Here is a 24,194-nt window from a genome sequence, read left to right on the forward strand (position 1 = left end):
TGTGTGTGTGTAGTGTCTTTATATTTTTTGGGTATCAGGAAAATGCTTGCATCGTAGAATGAATTCGGAAGCTTTCCTTCCTTTTCTATTTGTTGGAATAGCTTGAGAAGAACAGGTATAACTCTTCTTTAAATGTTTGGTAGAATTCACCTGTGAAGCTATCTGGTCCTGGACTTTTGTTTGGTGAGAATTTTCTGATTACTCATTCAATTTCTTTGTTGGTAATCAGTCTGTTAAATTCTATTTCTTCCTGTTTCAGTTTTGGTAGAATGTATATATATATATATGTATATGTGTATGTGTATGTGTATGTATATGTATATATGTATAATGTATATACATATTTGTATATGTATACATGTACAATGTATATAAATATATATGTATATGTGTGTGTATATATATATGTGTGTGTGTGTGTGTGTATATATATATACATATATATATATATGTATATATATATATATATATATATATATCTTGGAATTTATCCATTTCTTCTAGTTGTCCAATTTGTTGGCATATAGTTTTTCCTAATATTCTCTTATAATTGTTTGTATATTTGTGGTGTTCGTTGTTATTTTTACTCTCTCATCTGTGATTTTATTTGGATCCTTTCTCTTTTTTTCTTGATAAGTCTGGCTAGAGGTTCAATTTTATTCATTTTTTTTTAAATAACTAGCTCCTGATTTCATTGATCTGTTCCATTGTTTTATCAGTTTGTATATCATTTATTTCTGCTCTAATATTTATTATTTCATTCCTTCTGCTGGCCTTAGGTTTTGTTTGTTCCTCTTTTTCTAGATTCTTTAGGTGTTAGGTTAGGTTGTTTACTTGAGATTTTTCTTGCTTCTTGAAATAGAGTTATATTGCTATAAACTTCCCTCTTAGAACCACTTTGCTGTGTTCCAAAGGTTTTGGACCACTGTGTTTTCACTTTATTTTGTTCCCATGTACTTTTTATTTCTTCTTTTATTTCCTGGTTGACCTATTCATTGTTTAGTAGCATGTTATTTAACTTCCATATATTTGTGGTTCTTTTCAAATTTTTTCTTGTAGTTGACTCCTAGTTTCATAGTGTTGTGGTCAGAAAAGATACATGGTATGACTTCTATCTTCTTGAATTCGTTGAGGCTTGTTTTGTGACCTAATATATGATATATTCTGGAAACTGTTCCAGTGCACTCAAAAAAATGTGTGTCCTGCTGTTTTAGGATGAAATATTCTGAATATATCTGTTAAATCCATCTGGTCCAGTGTGTCATTCAAAGCCATTGTTTCCTTGTTGATTTTCTGCTCAGATGATCTGTCCATTGATATAAATGGGGTGTGCAAGTCCCCTACTATTATTTTATTATTATAGATTATTTCCTTTATGTTTTTTAATTGTTTTTTTTTTTTTTGTATTTGGGTACTCCACCTTGGGTGTATAAATATTTACAATTGTTGTGTCTTCATGTTGAATTGTCCACTTTATTATTATATAGTGTCCTCCTTTGTCTCTTGTTACAGTCTTTGTTCTGAAGTCTATATTCTCTGATATAAGTATTGCTACTCTAGCTTTCTTTTGATATCCATTTGCATGATAAATGTGTCTCTGTCCCCTCACTTGTAATCTGCAGGTGTCTTTGTCAGGTCTGAAATGAGACTCTTGTAGGCAGCATAGGGATGGGTCTTATTTTTATCTATTCTGTCACCCTATGTATTTTGTTTGGAGCATTTAGTCTATAAACATTCAAAATTATCACTGATAGGTATGTATTTATTGCCAGTTTATTACTTACTTTGTAGTTGTTTCTGAAGATTTTCTCTGATCCTTTGTCTTTCTCCCTTTTATGGTTTGCTGATTTTCCTTAGTGATATATTTGGATTTCTTTCTCTTTGTTATTTGAATATTTATTAATGGTTTTTGATTTGTGGTTACCATTACATTTGTGTATAACATCTTCTGCATATAGCAGTCTATATTAAGTTGATAATTGTTTAAGTTTGAACTATTTCTTTACTCTTCCTACATTTTAGGTATATGGTGTCATATTTTACATCCTTTTATTTTGTGAGTTCCTTGACTGATTTTTTACAGAAATATTCATTCTTACTGCTTTTGTATTTCTATCTTCATACTGACATTTTTGGCCTTTCCTTTCCACTCAGAGTCCCCTTTTATATTTCTTGCAGTGCTAGTTTAGTGTTTATGAACTCTTTTATTTTAGTCTGGGAAATTTTTGGTCTCTTTTCTATTCTTAATGATAGCCTTGATGGATAGAATATTATTGGCTGCAGGATTTTTCACATTTATCACTTTGAATAAACCATGCCACTCTTTTCTGCCTTGGAAAGTTTCTGCTGAAAAATCTGCTGATATCGTTATGTGGTTTCCTTTGTATGTAACTGTCTCCTTTTATCCTGCTGCTCTTAATATTTTATTTTTTTATTGCTATATTTTGCCTTTTTCATTGCAATATGTCTTGGTGTGAATCTGCATTTGTTGTTATTGTTTGGGGCTGTCTGTGCCTCCTGGTCTTGATTCCATTTCTTTCCCCAGATTAAAAACTTTTCAGCTATTTCAGATAATAATCTTAAATGAGTTGGTTTGATGTGTTCAATGTTATCATTTTTCTTTTGCATGACTGGTTTTAAAAGATTTCTATTATGCAGGAAAATTTTTATTATGCATAGGTCATAAAAATATTCTCAGAGGAATATATTTACCATTTTAGGCAAAGTCTACTAAAAAATAAAATTCCTTGTAATTTTTGGAACCACTAACATTTCCCAAAAGCAGTGTGAAATCATGGTACAAAGAGCACTGTATTTGCAATAGAAAATTTGAATTTATTGCAGGTTTTGACACTTGTTGATCTGAGGCATAATAACTTAATAATCACTTAACCTTTTGCATCTATAAAATGGGATGGAGGTTCATTTTAATACACATAGCAGGGAAATACATTCTACAATTAAAAATACTAATTATTATTATTGTTTTAACTTTAGATAGTATTTTATTAAATCAAAGTTACTAGCTTGAAATAAATCATCAGTGTATCATTGTCATATAATCAGTGAATTTCTGGCATTTTTTCTCTCCCACACACCCACTTCTATCTTTTGGAAATGTAATTAGCCCTTTCCTGTGAGGAAAACATTTTGTGGCTTAGAGAGGTTTGACCTTTTATTCTCTTGCCAATAGTAAAAGCTTCAATTGGAGTGCCTGTCACACTGGCCCTAGTGTTTTCTAAAATAGAGAAACACTTTAAGATTTTAATCTTGAACATTAATCTATCTACAATATTCATTCCATAATTAATATTTCACTATACTTAATTTATCCATCTATCCTCCCTATCCGTACATCAATGAATCTTATATTATAATGCATTTAAGTTATAGATACCATCACAGTTACTCACAATATTTCACCATATATGTTATTTGAATAGATTTTTTGCACAATTCTTAAGTGTACCATTGGTGACTGCCAGTATATACATAAAACAATGCAACCCAAACCTCTTCTATATGATATGAAATGTTATTATCTCAGAAAATTGTTCTCTCATGCCCCTTCCCATTCAATATCCACTTACATCTCTCAGCAGTAATTACTGCCCAGGTATTTTTCAGCCACAGGGTAATTTTTGCCTGATAAGCTGAAGCTTTTACTTTTGATGAAGTCTAAACTATTATTTCTCTTCTTTTATGATTAGGGCCTTCTATGACCTATCCTAAAAACCTCTGCTTATTCTAATCTCCAAAGGTATTCTCCTTTGCTTTCTTCTCAAATCTTTATAGTTCTAATCTATAAATCTAGGATTCATCTAAAATTATTTTTTTCAGTATAATGTGAATTTGGCTAATATATATATATATATATATATATATATATATATATATACACACACACACGCACTTACATACATATAAATATATATATGTATATACATATATATATTGCTGTTTGTTATCTAGTTATTCCAGTACCACATGGCAAAAAAGACTTTTCCCCATTGGTGTTCTTTGGTGCTTTTATACAAAATGAAATAGATATGGGGTTCCTGGGTGCTCACTTGGCTAAGCAGCCAACTTCAGCTCAGGTCATGATCTCACGGTTTGTGAGTTCAAGCCCCACATTGGTCTCTGTGCTGGGGACTCAGAGCCTGGAGCCTGCTTCAGATTCTGTCTCCTTCTCTCTCTCTGCCCCTGCCCTGCTCACTCTCTCTTTCTCTCAAAAATAATAAACATTTAAAAATTGAAATAGCTGTGAAAGTGTGGGCCTATTCCTTATCTCTCTATTTTGTTATGTTGAACTCTTTGTTCATTCTTATGCCAAAAACATACTGTGTCTTCATTAACCTAGTTTTAGTCAGCCTTGAAGTCAGGTAGGATAAGTACCCCAAAGTTCTTTTCAAAAATTTTTAAACTATTCCAATTTCTTTATATTTCCTTAGAAATTTTAGAATCATCTTGTCTATTTCTACCAAAAAAAAAAAGTTTGAGGTAACTGATTGTTATTGTGTTTAATTTATATATTAATTTAGGAATAATTTACATCTTAAGTATACTGTATCTTACAATCCATGAACACAGTATCTCACAATTTATTTATTGTTTAATTTATGTTTGTAGTTTTCAGTATAGAAGTCGAAACTTATTGTTTTAAGTGTATTCTTAAGAATATTATATACTTTCATGCTTTGATAAACAGAATTGTTTTCTTTTTTTTTTTAAGTGTTTATTTATTTTGAGACAGAGTGGGGTAGGAGCAGAGAGAGAAGGAGAGAGAGAATCCCAAGCAGGCTCCATGCTGTCAGCATAGAGTCTGATGAGTGTCTCGAACTCATGACCTGTGAGATCATGACCTGAACTGAAAGTAAGAGTCAGATACCCTACACACTGCACCACCCAAGCTCCCCAAACAGAATTGTTTTCTTAATTTCATTTCCCAACCATTTACTGCTACAATAGAAAAATACAATTAGCTTTTGTACATTTAGCTTATATCCTGTGACATTGTTAATTTCACTCATTAGATGTAATCATTATTTTGTAGAGTTCTTAGGATATTTGACATAAACCCTCATGGCATCTAGAAATAGAATTTTCTTCTTTCTTTACAATCTTTATTCCTTTTATTTATTTTTCTTGTTTTATTGTACTTAGCAAGACCTCCAGTAAAATGTTGAATAGAAATTATGTGAATAGGAATTATTTGTTCCCAGTATTAGGTTAAAATATTGAATATTTCACCATGAAATATAATGTTAGTTGTAGTTTTTGTATAGATGCTCTAGTTTGCATCATGAATAGATGTTAAATTTTATCAAATTATTTTCTGTATTTACTGAAATGATCATATGATTTTTCTCATTTAGTCTCTTAATACAGTGAATGATAATAATTGATTTTTAAACGTTAAATCAATTCTGAATTTGTATATAACAAGCAACAAAAATAACATGATTGTGATGCATCATTCTTTTTATATATTGCAGGATAATATTAATAGTATTTTCAAAGGATATGAGACAGTTATCTGTAATTTTATGTTCTATAAATTTTATTTATTTGTTTATGTATTTATTTTTGAGAGAGAGAGAGAGTGCATGAGTGGGGTAGGGGTATGGGGAGAGAGAGAGAGAATCTTAAACAGGCTTCACACAATGTAGAGCCTGATGCAGGGCTCGATCTCACAATCCACAACCGTGACATTATGACCTGAGCCAAATTAAAAGTCAGACACTTAAACAAGTCACCCAGGTGCCCCTGTTTATAATTTTGTATTGTGGTTATATTGTCTTTATGAAACCAGCAGGGGACTATTTTCTGCTCCTCTGATGAAAAAGTTTGTATAGGATTATTTCTTCCTTAAATGTTTAATGAAATTCACCACTGAAACCATATAGTCACATAGCTTTCTTTGTGGGAGTATTTTTTTATAATAAATGTATATATATAATAGATGTAGTACTACTCATATATTATACTTAATTTTGTGTCAGTTTTTGTAAATTTTGTCGTTAAAGGCATTTGTCTGCTATATCTATGTTGTAGAATTTGTTGACATATTTTGGATCTTCTAATGTTGTACCACATGGTCCCAAGACACTGCTCATTATTTTTAATGTTTTTAGTTATTTGCTATTCAGATTAGACTATTTATATAATCTATTTTCCATCCAATTCCTTCCTTCAGTCTTTTCTTACTTCAGTCATCTCCATTCTGCTACTAATTCTATCTAGTGAAATTTATGTTTCAGATTGTATTTTTTTATTACACAATTTCCATCTGTTTTTTTATATAGTTTCCACTTTTCTAATGAGATTGGAAATTTTTACTGTATGTTGGCATATTTTCTTTATGTCTTTGATCACAATTATTGTAGGTATTTTAGACTCCTTTGCTAGTTCCAACATCTAGGTCATCTTGGGGTTGTAGTCTGTTGATTTTTTTTTTCTCTTAAGAGTGAGTCACATGTTGTTTTTTTTTTTCTTTGTATGTTGAATTGTTTTGGATTGTATCTTAGGTTTGCTTAATATATGTTGTAGATAGTCTAAATTCTGTTATTTTTTTCTCAACTGTGTTGATTCCTTTTGTATTAGAAGGCATTTTATTTGGATGAATTCAAACTACAAGGTCTATCTCCCCTGAAATTGGCCAGCAATTCAAATGTCACTTCAGTTGTTTTAAGTATAGCTGAGCTACTTGGAGTCTGCCTTCTGCATACTTTATTCAGGGGTCTGCCAGATATTGGTGTGGAACTTTTATATACATGTGCGAATTCTTCCAAATTCTGACTTTCTTCTCAGTTTGTGCACACACACGCCCACACCCACATACACACAAACACTTTTTAGTAGATATGATTTTACTTAAATTCCATTATTTATTTTTTTATAAGGCTGCATGTTTTAATGTTTTATCCATTCCAATTTTGTAGACTGGGGACCCCCCCCCCCTTTGGCTCAATTAAGAAAAATACATAACACATCTTGAGCCACGTCCTTCTTCCCAGTGCTCACTTTTCTTAACTGTTTATCTTCCTGTTGGATTTTTTGTTGTTGTTTCACTTTTCAGTACTTTCAAATAATTGTGTGTGTCTTGTGTGTGTGTGTGTGTGTGTGTGTGTGTGTGTGTGTGTGTGCGCGTGTGTTTAGTCTAAATTTGGTTGTTTTGATAGGGGAGATCCCAGAATGTATATTTGGATGTATTTTCTAAGAGCACTTCTGGGTTGTCCAGATGAGTTATCTACATAGAGAGCCAGAGAGTATGTCTTAAGCAGTTCTCATTTTGACCAAACCTTTCTATGTCAGGAACAATAAGATGATTTTAAAATCCCTTTGTTGAAGAATTATGCCATTTTACCTAGATTATGTAATGTTTAATGTTTTAACACAAAGAAATAAAGTAAATTTATTTTAGCAGAGGATTAAACTATTCTGTTGTGATTCAGTAACTAAATGAATAAATACTTATGATAGAGATTTTGTTCTGATTTGGGGCAATGTTATCTTTTTACAAGAAGCAGATAAAATCTCAGTCCATAACCCCAGGGGTAGAGGAATGTAATTTTGAAAAATTTTCTAAAATCTACTTAGTTTCCATTATAAGCCCCTGCCACCAGGTAGGGAAGTTAATTTTAGTCACTCAGCATCTTCGCCATCCTTTTCCCAGAGGTTATTTTCACATTTTAGGGGGCTTATAGGTACCAAAGGAGAGAGAAAATTATTTAGTCCTTGGACTAATGGGAGAATTAAGGTCTATCTTCAAGGGAGTGAGATTGTAAGGTGGATAGGAACTGGAAGTGGAAAGGTAGAGAGTATCAGTTAATAATTTGGAATGCGTCTTACCACACAACATTTGGTACCTAATACTTATCATTTTTGCTATTCAAACAAAAGTAATAATCCAAATATTTCACAGAACTTCTTTTTCATTTATATGTTTATTAAATCACATTTTTCTTTTTTCTAACAATTTGAAGATAAAATCAGAGTATAAATATATTTGTACATGTACACTCCAGAGTTTAGCAGATTATATTCTAGTTACTTCATTTATAAGTCATGCCAAATAACTTGTTTTATGAGAGACCTGTATGCATTTTTGATGTAAAAATCAACAACAACAACAACAAAATGTTAGCAACATAGATGATCTGTCTAATCCAAGACATAATGCTGAATTATGAGACAAACATCTCTATAAGTAGATTTTTTTGGTTTTCTTCATGTTATTTTCAGTTATTTTCCTTATTTCCAACAACTTTTTATTTTTAACTGGATTTTATTTATTCCAGTATCCTATGTACTTTATGCAAGAAAGACTTCTCCAAACTATCCTTACCATGAGAGAATATAATGTGCTAAGAATCTAAATGGGAAATTTTAGAAATGAGGAAAGGTAAATCAAAACTTTTGGAGTCAATTTCTTGAATGAATTTTTATGTTTAAAATGTGCCATATTTGGAATTTTTTTGAATTACCTAGATTTTATAATATAATTGATTTCACCTTAATGTGTACTTAATTTTTTTTAAGTTTCAAGTACTTTGAGAAAGGTAGTCTTTTAGTATTATTTTAATAATATGATATTCTTGTTTCATTGACCAAGAAAGGATAGCTGCTACAGAACAAAATGAATCTCTTATGGTCCCTATGCTATATATAAACTGGTCATCAAAATTTTTCTTAGGATAGTAAAATTTTGGGGTGCCTGGGTGGCTCAGCTGGTTGACCGTCCAACTTCAGCTCAGGTCATGATCTCACTGTCTGTGAGTTCAAGCCCCGCATCGGGTCTTTGCTGACAGCTCAGGGCCTGGAGCCTGCTTTGGATTCTGTGTCTCCCTGTCTCTCTGCCCCTCCCCTGCTCATGCTTTGTCTCTCTCTCTCTCTCTCTCTCTCTCTCTCTCTCTCTCTCTCTGTCAAAAATAAATAAACATTAAAAAATTTTTTTTAAAAGGATAGTAAAATTTTGAAAGAACCTTGTGAAATTAACCAAATTTTAACAATATATTATGTTGAACTGGCTATGTTTCTTCTCTTTTCTTTCAGTCTCCTTATTTACTCTTAGCCTCCTCTCTAAAATGGGTGCAAGTTTAACTATTTGATCCTAAGATTTTCTCTGATTCCAAAAGTACTTGTTTATAATAAATAATTAAATAATAACAAACAATGTTAAGTACAGTTAATAAGTATCAAATAACATAATGTAGTCTTCACTGTGTAAATCTTTTTTTATAGTAATCATTTCTGACCTGCTATTGTGAATCAACAGAGTTTTGATGTTAAATTGTGCTTGTTGATCGAATAGTTCACTGAGGGCACAGGTGCAATGGCCCAACACATGCATAAATTTCACATTTGCATTTAAGCTCCCTGACTCAGCATAATCTCCCTATCTGACCTCTCTAGTGAATTCTTAATTACTTATCATTTGTCATTACCTTCTTTATATTGTTTGCATGGTTTACAATAAATTCTGCATATCATGATATATGTGTGAATGTGTGACTATGTAGAAATGAAATCATTTATGTTCCAAGCACTTGATAGAAGCATATGTTTTTATATCAGCCTTGCAATTTCAGAGTACTTTTGCATACATGGGAGATCCTGCTTTATTTTATTGCATTGCTTTGCAAAATAACCTTGGCTGTTATACTTCAAGGTCTCAGGTGTTGAGTCATTAGCAGCTATGAAATAGATCAGAATTGCATTACAGCTGCAGAGCTACAAACTAAGGGTAATCCAAGATCTTTCAGGCTTAGCATCAGCATATGGACAACTCCTCAGTACTTGCCTGGAAAGAGAGTTAATTTGGGAATTTTGAACTAAATTCCCTCAGGATGACTTCTCCAAATGATTTTTAACTTCTGTAATGCAAACAAAAAAGCATGTGAAAATAAGCAGTGTTCAGTTAAAACAGAGAACAACAACACAGACATTTGTGCCAACATCTTGCAAAATTGGTCATTTTATAAATTGTATTTTAACATATTTGATTACTACTTGCATTCACTTGGGGAATATTTACTTCACTGACATCCTGGGTACAATGAAGGTAATAATATTCATAGACCTGAACAATTTATCAGCATTTTTAAGTCTTTACTTAAAAATTAAGTGTAAAGTGGCTTTTATCAGAATTAGAAACAAGAAACTGAGTTGCAAAATATTTAAATTATAGAAGTGTACATGACTGAACTTTTGAAATCACCCCCTAACTTTTCTTTTTGCTTAAGTCTTCTCCCTAACTATCCTCCCACTATATCCCTGAAATCCATGCTCTTAGTAACCAAATGTATTTGGGGGGAAATCAGATCAAGTATTCCATATAAAATCCCAGAATAATTTCTCTTGTATCTGGAATGTATTAAAAATGTCTCCGTGGCCTCTGAGAACTTTCATGAGAGTTTCTACCTCATGGATGTCATCTCAATCCACTCCTTCCTCTACATTTCGGTCACACTGATTTGCACATATCAAATGTATTTCTGCTGTGGTTGCTAATCACTTTGCCTAGAATGCCCTGTCCCTGCCCGTGGATCTTCCAATGATTTTTTCAGAGCAGTGATAGGTTTACAAAAAAAATGGGAGGAAAGCACAGAGAGTTTGCATATATTCCCTCTTCCTCCACTCTTCCGCCATACCTCCTTTAGTTTCCTCTATTATTAACATCTTGCTTTAGTATAGTATGTTTGTTATAACTGATAAACGGATATTGGTGCATTAACTGAAGTCCATAGTTTGCATTAGAGTCCACTCCTTCTGTTGTATGATTTTATTTTATTTTTTTACTTATACATAATGTCATGTATCTGTCTTAACAGTATACTATAAAATAGATTCATTGCTCTAAAATTGCCCTGTGTTTCACCTATTCATCCTTTCCTGCCTCCTCTCAAGCCTTTGGCAACCACTGATCTTTTTACCATCTCCATAGTTGTGGTTTTAGAGCATCATATAGTTGGAATTGTATAGTATGTGGGCTGTGGAGACCAGCTTCTTCCACTTAGTAGTATGCCTTTAATGTTCTTCCATATCTTTTCATGGCTTAACAGCTCATTTCTTTTTATTCCTGAATAACATTTCCTTCTCTGGATGTACCACAGTTTGTTTCTCCATTCACCTATTAAAGGATATCTTAGCTGCTTCTGTGTTTTGGCAATTATAAATAAAGCTGCTATAAACATCCATATGCAAGATATTGTGTAGACATAAGTTTTCAAATCCTTTGGGTACATACCAAGGAACACAATTGCTAGATCATATGGTAAGAGTATGTTTAGTTTTATAAAGAACTGCCAAAATGTCTTCTAAAGTATCTGTACTGTTTGGCATTCCCATCAGCATAGAATGAGAGTTTCTGGTTCACCCACATCTTCACCAGCATTAGCTGTTGTCAACATTGTGAATTTTAACCAGTCCAATAGGTGCATGATAATATCTCATTGTTTTGTTTGTAACTTCCTGGTGGCATCGATATTGAGCACCTTTTCATATGCTTTTTGTCATCTATATATCTTCCTTGGTGGGTCTCTGCAGATCTTTTGCCCATTTCTTAAATTAGGTTCTTTGTGTTCTTACTGTTGATTTTTCAGTTCTTTGTAATGTTTGGATACAAGTCCTTTCTGTAATAGTTTTGCAAGTATTTTCTCTCAGACTGTGATTTATTTTTTTATTCCCTTAAAATTCCATTCACAGAGCAGAGGTTTTTTTTTTTTTTTTTCATTTTAATGAAATTCAACCTATCAATTTTTTCTTACATGGATAGTCCTTTTGGTGATGTATCTAAAAGTCATCACCAAACTCAAAGTCACCTAGGTTTGCTCCTGTGTTATATTCTAGAATTTCCATTTTTTAACTTTACATTAAGTTTATGATCTATTTTGAGTTATTTTTTGTGGATATTCTAATGGATTTTTACAACTCCTTCTCCTCATTTGTATTCTCCTTTTAATGTCACTCCCTCAAAGAGGCCTTTTCTGATCACATTAGTTAAAGCAGTCTTTCATAACCAGTTACTGCCTAACCTGCTATTTGCCTTTTTCCCTAGCATTATCATTATCTAAAATCATATTGTCCTTTATTAATTTGCATGTTTACTTTCTCTTTGTGTATAATGTAAGTTCCAAGCCTCAGTCCATCTTGTTGAGTACTCTATCCTTAGTAACTAACACAATGTTTGGTACATATTTAGGGTTTGCAAATATTTGGTAAATGAACAGGAAATAACTAAACTCACAAGCACATCATAAAAATGTTGAAGACCTTGACTGAGTGCCTTTATAATTACAAGGATATAAAATCTATGGAAATGAAAAAAGAAAGTCCAGAAAAGGAATCAAGATTAGAATAAAAGTATAGCTATTTTGTTTACTCTGCCTGTAACATATATTAAGCCCATCTGAATCTAGAATATGGTCCACAAGAAGAATATGACTCTTAGGGAAATTAAATGATTTGCATGCAAGTGTTTAGAGTTCCTGGTCAAGTTGCAATAGACTATTTTTGGAGAAGATCTATTCAGTCATTTTGAACTGTCAATAGACGACTCAGATAGATTACTTCTCCTTTCCACAAAATGCATATCAGCTCCTACTAATTTTAGTTGAAGTTCTATTAAGCAAATAATGGAAAAAAATGTATTTGTAATATGAGTTCAATTAAATGATAAATTATCTAGTTTTCTCTTATATAGAAAAATAATCATGTGACCCAATCTTTTTATAGCTTCTACTGAATCTTAGAAAAAACCAAAACCAAAGAGGCTTCAAATCATATCCTTAGCTGCTGATGGGCCATTATGTAAGGATTTCTTGAGTTTTGAAAGCATATGTAGTCATATTTACCTGCAATAGACTAGGATGAGTGCTGGTTTAAACTAGAGTCATTATCATAAAAGTACTAATGTATCTGTTGGGATTGATTAGTCATCTATCATTTGAATCTTTCTCATCATTTTTTATAGTGCATGACCCATAAAAAAGAAAAATCCAAATTATTTTGGTCTTTTCTCCTGAGTGATTATTAGTCACTCAGCATATGTTTATGAAAGAAGTAAGGGAGAAATAGTTATCTTTTTATAGTTTAATCAAGCACATTATATTAAACAATAGTTTTTGGGCAAACTGCTATATAACAAAAATGACTCTAAGCACTGTGGTGGTTACCAAGAAACATATAACAATAGTTCTGCATTCAAGAAGCTTACTGTCTTTTTGGAGAAATAAGATTCAGTTATTTAAATATTAAAAGGAAATACCAAAAGTGATTTAAAAAAATACTTGCCAATTTATTTAGCACTTTAAATGGACTAATAGCCTTCATATTTATTATTTTATTCTCATAGTAATTTTTGAAGATGTCATTACAGTGATTTTTTTTAACTGGGCAAAATAAGGTACAAAGAGAATAAATGACATCTGCCCAAAGTCCTTAAGTTGTAGAGCCAGGACTGAATTCAAAGCCAGATTGTAATCTTTATGAAGGCAGAAATTATATCTATCTATCTATCATCTATCTATCTATCTATCTATCTTTCTATCTATCTATCATCTATACTAAGCAGTGTGTACATCAGAACCTGGCACAGTGTGGTTGCTAAATAAATATTTGCTGACTAAATATAGAACTTAAGTTTTATACACTAACACCCTGTCCAATTAATTCTGCAACTCCTGGATGTATTATGGACTCTATTGTATCTTAGTTTTATCTATTTTAGTATTAGTGGTTTGCCTGTAATGAGTGTTCAGTAATGTTAAATAATAGGCAAAATATTCTACATTCAAGCCATGCATCAGAATAAAAGAGAGAAAAGAGTTTACTAACTGTTTTCAAGGACACTTAATGAACGAAAATATATATACTTGGGCACAATATTACAGTGTGGATAGGAGATGAAAAGAAGGGGAAGGGCAATTCTAGTGGAAAATGATATAGGAACAATCATATAATTCCAAGGCTTAATGTCTTATCTTCCTGAGCCTGGAAAGAAGGAAGTCTCATTGGTACTGAAAATAGATAAGTGGCATTTGTATTTATTCTAAAAGTAAACAATGGAGAAATTATGGCTTAATATGAGGAAAGGCAGCAAGAGTTTGAAGAATGTATGTTTGTGTATATTCTTCGTTATGTATTATGTGCCATTAGATACACCATTAGCTTCTAAGTTTCTGCACTGATACATGCCATGAGTGCAAGAACAGTATAGAATTTCTTTTCCTATTCTATTCAGCAGTAATTTTATTTTTAAAGCAAGAGAGTGCTACATGTAAATGTTACCAATTTCTTTGAAATTTGTGATCCAACACATTAACTCTACTTATTACTTTCGTGCCTACAATTTGGTAACTTGTCATTAAAATGATAGAACCAATCCTAAATGTTGCATTTAATAATTATTTGCCAGATTTTTAATTTATAGAAAGAAATATGGTGCTGTTACAAATACAACCACTGGTAATTGCCTTTTTAATAAGATATCTTTTGGGAATAATTTGGAAATTTTAAAAATCCACTTTGTATTTTGAATTGTAATGATGGACATTTATGTTCCTAGGGTATCCATGCAATACATACAGTACAATAAACTTGTTTCAGTTTAAACAAATATGGATATCCTAACTAGTTAGCATATCATAATAAAAATAACTGGATAATATGGTCTTCCTGAAGAAAAATGACATTTAAAAATTTTTTTAACTTGCTTTATTTTTTATTTTTTTTAATTTACATCCAAATTAGTTAGCATATAGTGCAACGATGATTTCGGGAGTAGATTCCTTAGTGCCCCTTACATTTAGCCCTTCCCTCCTCCCACAACCCCTCCAGCAACCCTCAGTTTGTTCTCCATATTTATGAGTCTCTTCTGTTTTGTCCCCCTCCCTGTTTTTATATTATTTTTGCTTCCCTTCCCTTATGTTCATCTGTTTTGTCTCTTAAAGTCCTCATAGGAGTGAAGTCATATGATTTTTTTATAAAGCATTATTACATTAATAATATTTTTAGAGAAAAAACTAAATTACGCAGTTTGATCCCACCCTCCAAACACACTAATTAATTTTTTTTGTTTTAGACTATTTCTTTTACTCTTTAGACACGTGCCTGTTCCTTGTATGATTACACTGGCTGGAATTAATGATAATCACCTGTGTGTACACTAATGTGTGTGTTTTGCTTAAATAAATCACATTACTATTTAGTTAGTTAAATGTCTATATTTTCTGTAGAATGCGTTTGTATTTAATGCAGGAAATTTAGTATACATTTGACTTTAAAAACTATTTCAATCCACTCTACACCAAACTACAAATTGTAATGGCATAAGAATTATCGCATCCATTTTATTACCTTAATCTATTTATTGGAGGGGGTAGGGTAGTAAAATACAGGTCATGTAGCTGTTAGAGGACTTTTTTTTTAGGTACCTAAAAAGAAACTTTTCATTCAAGAGAAAATAATTGCAACAAAGGGAAAGTCTGTTAGAAAAGTCTACCTCAAGCACTTAAGCTGAAACCAGAAATCCAAATATTGACCTCTGAATCATGAGGGGATCTCTTATCCTCTATTTGCTTTAAAATTAACATTTGGTAAAGAAGCTTATCCTGAAGTGTTTGTTTAAGGGTCGATGTCACTCCTGATCAAGATCCTGTAATGAATTAGTACAAGAGATAGAATTTGGAAAAGAGAAAAGAAAATGTCTTTTGATTTTCAGGTCCACTATTATCAAATATTTAGTTTCTTTTTTACCCCGTATTGGTCTCTAAATCCCTATGAGAACTGTCATATTCATTTCAGTATCCCTCAGAGCACCAGGTACAATATCTTGCATGCAAAATGTACTGAATTGAATAACCTTCCAATGGAGTCTACTGATCTGTATAAATATTCAATTGGCAGATTAGACTTGAAATGATAGTGTTATTGAACGTTGGCTGCCTCTTACAACTGCTCAGTTAATTCATTTGCATAGTCTTTGTTCAAGTGTTTTACAGTTTAGAACTTCATATTGGACCGTAATCCTAACATATTTTAAAAGTAAAAATGAAGCCTTTTTGGGGTATTTTTGATTTTCATAACAAGTGTGATATTAAACCTATTTGTTGATAAAATGGAAGAAGTATCTTGGGATATGAATTTTTTCCTGGATGCCAGTTTGAGCATTCTGTCATTCTCTGCTTACAACATACTATATTTTTTTATAAAACCAAATGTCTCAAAATGGTACACATGAGCTTCTGTGTTATAGCTCCTGGCTACATGTTTATCTTTACCTCCAAGCAACCAACCTCTTTCAGGTTATTGTGCTTCAATAATACTAGTTGTCTTTCTGTTCCTAGAAGATCTCAATTCTATGACATCTTAGGACTTTTCATTTGCCTTCAGCAATGAAAGCCTGGAATGTTTATCCTTTGATTAGTCCTTATCAACTCCATAGTCCTACAGGTCTTAGATCAAATATCCTACTATCCAAGAGATATTTTCTGACCACTTTATCTAAAGTAGCTCCCCACCAAAATTTTTACTGTTATAGTACCTTTTTATTTCTGTCATAGGACTTATCACAATGATGATCATAGTCATTGGCTATTTTCTCTAACAAGTGTAAATTCCATGAGTACAGGAACCTTCTTCAAACTTTTTACCCTGATATAACTTTTTATCTGCTATATCAATGGTACAGAGCACAGTACCTTATAGACAGTAAGAATGTAAATAAATAAGCAAATATTTGCTGTAGAAGTATAGCATTTTAATATAAGAAAAAACTTTATTTGAAAAGTGAAGCATAATTCTGCATTTTTGTTTGTTTAAAACCAATTACTAGTTAGTATTTCACATTGTGAGCCAGCCAAACTATTATTATTTGAACAATTGATACTCTGAGATATATGAAGTTAGGAAATTTTCCAGAGCTAATGATAGGGATGAAAAAGAGATCTGTGTATTTTGTTTTTATTCATGGAAAAAATAACTAAATTTGTTTTTATAATTTTTAATTGTAGATAGGTACCTTGTGATATGAAGTATTTCAAGTTATATATCTATATTGATTTTAATAATTAGTTTGAGCAAAAGTTCATAAATTTGGAAGTTTGTTGGAAAGTTGTTACTTTATAGAGTTGAAAGAAAATGATTACTTCAAACAATATATTGAAACCTTATTAAAATAAGTCCTAGGAGACTGAAAAAAATGAGAAATAACAGCAGGACTTTGTTTTATATGAATTTCATTGAGCTTAACAAGCCTAAAGGTTGAACTTTGAAGAGTTTTCACCACGTATGTGATTCTCAGAGTATCTATCCCACTTCAAAGAAACTCAGTGAGAATAATTTCATAGAAAATAAGGAAATTTGTGATCTTAATACACAATGCTAAAATACTGACAGTATTTCATAGACATGCTGATTATTTCTTGCTTTTCTTTGAAAATTTTATATCATACTGTATCATTTCTGTCTGTATATATTTTTAAATTATAACCCATGCTTGCCAATTTGCCCTTCTTAATGTGGACAGGGCATGTAACTGTCAGTCTTCTTTTGCTTAAGATAGAGAGATTGTGGGGAACCTGGATGGCTCAGTTCGTTAAGCATCTGCCTGGATTTCAGCTCAGATCATAAATTCACAGTTTTCTATTGGTGCAGAACCTGCTTGGGACTTTCTCTCCCTTCTCCCCCTCACCACCAGCCACACACATGCTCCCTTTTTTTCCTCTTTCTCTCAAAATAAATTTTAAAGAAAAGATAGATTGCATCAGTAAAATCAGCTACTGTGATACTGATACAGTTTTTCTAGATGTAATGAAAATATAAAATTATCTAAATAACTTACAGAACTTGGTATTCTCCTAAGAAGCACAATCTTTGGGTGAAACTTATTCTTTGATAAATAAATTGAGGAACCAAAAAGAGGCAAAGATGAAAATTTTCAACTTTCAATTATTTTCTACGAAGTTCATACTTTATTTGAGGTTTTGCTAAAATTCATACATACAAATCCCATTTTTCAAATAAAATAATTTATTTTAATTTCTTTGAATGTTTCTGTTTTAACCTAGAATTTAAGTTTGAAACAGTGTCATTTCAAACTTTAGGAAACAAAATTTATCAACTAGTGAGAAAATGCTACATTTTGACCCAAGTGTGGAACCGTGATTATGAGAATTATTGTGAGCAATTCATTTAAACACTACTTTTTTCTGTATCATATTTTATGCACTTTTGCATAGTTCTTGTTTTGAGAGTTGTATTTGACTTACCTTTCCAACTAAGATAGAGAAACAGTGATTGAATTTATGCTCCTGCCTGAAATAATAACAATAACAACACCAACAACACACAGACAAAACGTATGGCACAAACATTTTCAAGACACTGGACATTGAGCAGTGAAGTACAGTGATCCCAGAGAAATAATAAACAAAGTGATCCCTACATTTGCATTAACTTATTACCTTATGCAAGTTTTTAGTTCACAACTCAAAGAAGAAGAGCCTAGATGGAACTTGGTGAATTCTGTAAGGTCAGGATATAGAAGTGAATTTAGGAATATCAAGGCTTTCAGAATTCACAGAATAGAGTTCTGAAAAGGACATAGATAGATATACAGAGAACCCCAGAAATTTGCACAGGGTAAGCATTCATCAAAGAATTGGGAAAGCAGTTCATGTGAGGAAACAATATGAGGCAAAGGAGTCGTCTGAGAAAATTTAAGTGTTGCCAATATGCACACAGAGTTAATAACACCTGTGTCTATCAGTCACACTGGAAAATCTCAAAATCCATGGAGCATTAAGTAGGGCATTTAGGAGGATTTGCTTCAGTGGTAAGGAATAATTAGAACTAGACTAAATGCTGCTCTGATTCAGATTAATAAATATTAAAATCAAGAACCAAAAAGATTAAATTATTTCCAAGTAGCTTAATTACATCCCAGAACAAAGCTCAAGAATATTTACAAGAATATTTTAATGTCTAACACTTAAGAAGGTAATATTCACAATGTCTAGCTTTCTTATCAAAGATAACCAGACATAAAAAGAAGCACAAAAGCACACCTACTATTAGGAGGAAAAAAAACCAACTGAAACCAACATAGAACTGACACAGATGTTAGAAGTAGCAGAGATTTAAAAACCTATTGTGAGGGGTGCCTGGGTGGCTCAGCTGGTTGAGCATATGACTTTGGCTCAAGTCATGATCTTATGGCTCATGAGTTCGAGCCCTGGATTGGGCTCTGTGCTGAGAGCTCAGAGCCTGGAGCCTCCTTCAGATTCTGTGTCTTCGTCTCTCTCTGCCCCTCCTGCAGCCCCTCCCCCTTTTTCAAAAGTATATAAACATTAATGAAATTAAAAACTTATTGTGCAACCATATGTTCAAAATGTTAGGCAGATACACAGAAGTTTTATGAGAGACCCAAATCAAAATGCTAGATATAAAAACTACAATTTCTAAGGTGAAAAATCAGCTGGATGGGATTAATGAAAATTTATATGTGGCAAAAGAAAAGTATATTGAAACCAAAGACATAGCAATAGAATTGTCCCAAATGACACACAAACAGAAAAGAGAATTTGTTGACCAAGGCATCATTGAGATCTGAGACAATTTTCAAGTAGTATAATGTACATGTATTTGGAGTCCCTAAAAGAAATGTAGGGAAAGCAAAACATATTTGAGGAAATAACGTCCAAAAATTTTCGAAATATGATGACCAACAAATCAGTGTACTCCAAACACAAAACTACACCAGTGCATATCATATCAAAGTGTTCCTGATAAAGAGAACATTTTAAAGCAGAAAAAAACCCATATTATGTAAAGGGGAACACAATTTAGGATTATAGAAAGCTTATTGTCAGAAATGGTGTGAGGAGACACTGGAGAAACATCTTTAGAGTGTTAAAAAATATCCTCAAAATTGAAAGCAAAATAATGACTTTTTCCATTATACATAATGGAAATGATAGAAGATAGGATATATATACATAAAAAGAAAGAAATAGCACCAGTAATGGCAACTATAAAGTAAATATGTAAGATTTTTTTCTTGGTATTCCATTTTAGGACCTAATGGACAAAGTAAAACAGTGTATCGTAGGATACAGAACATGCATATGAAGAAAATGTGTGACAATAATAATGTAAAGGCCAAGAGAATTGTAAGGTTTTTATACTATATGTGTAAGTGTTAAATCCTAAAGCATCCCCAAAACAACAAACAGTTTTAGAATAAGCCAGCAAAGGAAATAAAATATAAACATAACAGATATTTAATTTAAAAGAAGGAAGAAAAAAATGACAAGGGGAATGAAAAGCAGATAGTAAGATAGAAAGCAAATAAGTTTGTAGACTTAAGCCTGACATATCAATAATCACATTAAACACAAATGGTCTCAATACAATTAAAAATCAGTGATTATAGATCCTTTTGTAGTTCATAAGCGTGATGATTGGGTGTTCATGCTGTTGTGTGATATGTGGCACCCTTATATCTTGTTACAATGTCAGCACATTACCCATCTGACGTGAAAAAAAAAAAAAAAAATCAGTGATTATAAGATTGAATTTAAAAAAGGCCGAAACTAGGGGCGCCTGGGTGGCCCAGTCAGTTGAGCGTCTGACTTCAGCTCAGGTCATGATCTCACGGTCTGTGAGTTCGAGCCCCGTGTCAGGCTCTGTGCTGACAGCTCAGAGCCTGGAGCCTGCTTCGGATTCTGTGTGTGTGTGTGTGTGTTTGTGTGTGTCTCTCTCTCAGCCCCTCCCCCACTCATGCTCTCACTCTCTCTTTCTGTGTCAAAAATAAATAAACATTAAAAAAATAAAAGAAAAAAATAAAAAATAAAAAAGGACAAAACTATATTCTATGTATAAGAAAACTTAGAGATGCAAATCATTAAAAGTAAATAGTTGGAAAAGGATAAACCATGCTAACACTAATCAAAAGAATGCTGGTAACATTAATGTCAGACAAAGTAGCTCTCAAAATATAGCATCATGTCATTTTATAATAATGTTAACAAATAAACTAAAAGTTTATGTTAACTAAAAGTCTGTTAGTAAGTAATTTTTAAAAAACATTATAATCCGAAATGTTTTTAAACTGAATCATATAGCTTCAAAATACATGGTGCAAAAGCTGATAAATATAAATCCACAATTATATTTGGAAAGATAAATATGCTTTTCTGAATAACTAACAGAACCAGAATTGCCAGATAGAAACACAATAAAGACATAGGAGACCTGAACGGTATCAACCCACTTGACCCAATTGATCTTTACAGAATACTCAAACTCTAAACAGCATAATCCATATTCATTTCAAGTGTAGATGAAGCATGTACTAAGATAGATCACATCTTGGGCAACAAAAATAAGTTTCAATGATTTTATTTATTCTATTTTAATTTACCTTATTTTATTCGAAAGAGAGAGTGTGTGTGTGTGCATGAGCAGAGGAGGGGCAGAGAGAAAGGGAGAGAGAATCCCAAGAAGGCCCCACACCCAGCACGGAGCCTAAAGTAGGACTCCATCTCATCACCACGAGTTCATGACCTGAAATGAAATCTATAGTCAGATGCTCAACCAGCAGAGCCACCCTGGCTCTCCAAATCTCAATGATTTTTAAATGATTCAAGTCATACAAAGTATTTCACTGACTGAAATGGATTTTAAATTATGACTCATTCAGTTCCCAAATATTTGGAAGGCAAATAATCCATGGTTCAAGGAATCCAAAAGGGAAATAATAAAGTACTTTGAAATGAATGACAGTGAAAAACAAACATATCAAAAGCTATTGGATGCCACTAAAGCAGACTTTGAGAGGAATTTATAGCACAAAATGATATTACAAAAGACAAAAATGGCTCAAATTAACAACCCCAGCTTTCACTTTAAGAATCCAGAAGACATGAGAATTAAACTTAAAATGAATAGAAGAAAGGATATAAGGCTAGGTGGAGTTAAGGTGATGGAATAGTAGGACTTTATGTTTGCCTCTTCATTTGAATACAGCTAGATAATTATCAAATCATTCTGAACAAGCAGGAAATCTGAGGACTGGGAGGACAAATTGCACAACTAGAGGGAGAAAAGGGGCCACATCATGGAATGTAGGAGGTACAGAGACATGACTTGGGGGAGGAAATAATCATAGGTGCTATGGAGAGGAGGGAGCCCTGATCACAGAAAGGAGAGAGAGGGGAGAGAGGGAAAGCAGCATGCAGGAGATCGCACAAGAAAAACACTTTGCCAAAACCATTGACTGGAAAACAAGACGGGATGATTATTGCATTTTTACAAGCTGCAGAGCTGGAAGTTTGAAGTTTTTGAAGTTAGCACCATTGCCAGGGTCAAGCCTGGCAGGCTCATTGGTGCTCCCATGGAGGAGGGCAGAGGCCCGGGAGAGGATAGCATACTCTGAGGATTCCCTGAGTCGCACTAGAAGAGAAGTTCCCCTTCTTGGACTGCATTTGGGAGAGGTGACATTGCCTCTTGGGGACAAAAGAGTCAGCAGGCCCCAGTGAGCTCCCACATTCATAAACATAGAAGTAGAGACACCTGCTGAGGACAGATAACCTGGACACCAGCTTTTTGCTATGCTTTACCATAAAATCCAAGCCCCTGTGCAGTTGTGTAACTGCTTTTCTTGGACAAACTGGCACCAGACACAGTGTGGCAAGACCCTCCATAGAGGATAAGTGTGGGTCCCCATCATGCCAGGTCCCTGAAATTTGGTTTTGAAACCCAGCCATGTACCTGAGATAAAACACAGGATTACTGAACTGCCAGGAGGAGAGACAGCTTGGACATTGATAGGGTGAGAACAGAGATCTGATGTAAGCCTGGGACACAAGAAGAGAGGTTATTCACTCTTCTATGAGTGCTTCCTGAATAATGGCAGGCATGAACTCCTATCTCTGGGGACCAGAGCAGGCCATCGCAATATTTCACCCCTCCCATCAGCAAGGACACACTTAAGTGATCCACATAGCACACACAGTGTAGGTTTGAGCCTCTTACACCAAGCCCCACCCCCATGCACTCTGCAGGTGCCTTTTTTATTTGGGATGTGTGATTGGAGCCAGACAAGAGCAGGCACCTCCCCCAAAAACCAGTACAAACCCTTGCATACACCAGGTCTGCTGATCATAGAATGCTCTAGTGGAAATAGGACCAGGCACAGGCTTTCCTAACACACAAAGACAGAGACCTGGATAAAATGCCAAGACAGAGGAATTAAAGAACAAGAAGAGGTTACAGCCAGGGAGCAAATCAAAACAGATATAAGTAATATGTCTGAGCCAGAATTTAAAACAATAATTATAAAGATACTAGCTGGGCTTGTGAAAGGCATAGAAGATGCCAGGAAGTCCCTCACCACAGAGGCAAAGGACCTAAAAACTAGTCAGCTCAAAATAAAAAAAAAAATACTTTAACCAAGATGCAAAAACAACTGAATGTAATGACTACATGGATGGGAGAAGCAGAATGAATAAGTGATATAGAAGATAAAATTATGGAAAATAATGAAGTTAAAAAGAAGAGGGAAAGAAAAATATTGGATGACTAATGTAGACTTAGAGAACTCAGCAACTCCATAAAGCATAATAACATTTGTATCATAGGAATCCCAGAGGAAAAAGAGAGGGAAAAGGGGCAGACGGTTTGTTTGAATAAATTAAAGCTGAAAATTTTCCTAATCTGGGAAGGAAACAGATATCCAAATCCAGGAGGCACAAAGAACTCCCCTCAAAATTGATCAACAAAAGTTGGCCTACATCAAAACATATCATTGCAAAATACAGAGATAAGGAAAAAATCCTGAAAGAAGCAAAGGAAAGAATCTCTAAACTGCAAGGGAAGACAAATCACATTACAGAACATCTCTCCACAGAAACCTGGCAGGCCAGAAGGGAGTGGCATGATTATTCAATGTGCTAAGTGGGAAAAATATACAGCCAAAAATACTTTATCCAACAAGGTTGTCATTCAGAATAGAAGGAGAGATAAAGAGTTTCCTAGACAAACATAAAGTAGAGTTTGTGACACCTAAACCAGCCCTGTATGAATATTAAAGGAGATTATTTGAGTGGGAAAGAAAAACCAAAAGCAACAAAGACAAGTAAGGAACAGAGAAAATCTCCAGAAGCACTGACTTTTTATAGGTAATACAATGG

The 24,194-nt window shown here is 33.2% G+C and overlaps 1 protein-coding gene and 1 non-coding gene across 3 annotated transcripts in view; both read left to right on the forward strand.

Annotated features, from left to right (window-relative positions):
• SPAG16 (sperm associated antigen 16) overlaps positions 1-24,194 on the forward strand; it is a 1,014,588-nt gene that overhangs the window by 857,174 nt on the left and 133,220 nt on the right. The window lies entirely within an intron of this gene.
• Positions 20,435-20,538, forward strand: LOC112849177 (small nucleolar RNA U13). Its single transcript, XR_003222602.1, has one exon. It is a non-coding gene; the product is annotated as a small nucleolar RNA U13 (small nucleolar RNA).

The sequence above is a fragment of the Puma concolor genome, chromosome C1 (genome assembly GCF_028749965.1).
Source record: "Puma concolor isolate L17-30 chromosome C1, mPumCon1.1.hap2, whole genome shotgun sequence".
NCBI classification, from domain to species: Eukaryota; Metazoa; Chordata; class Mammalia; order Carnivora; family Felidae; genus Puma; species Puma concolor.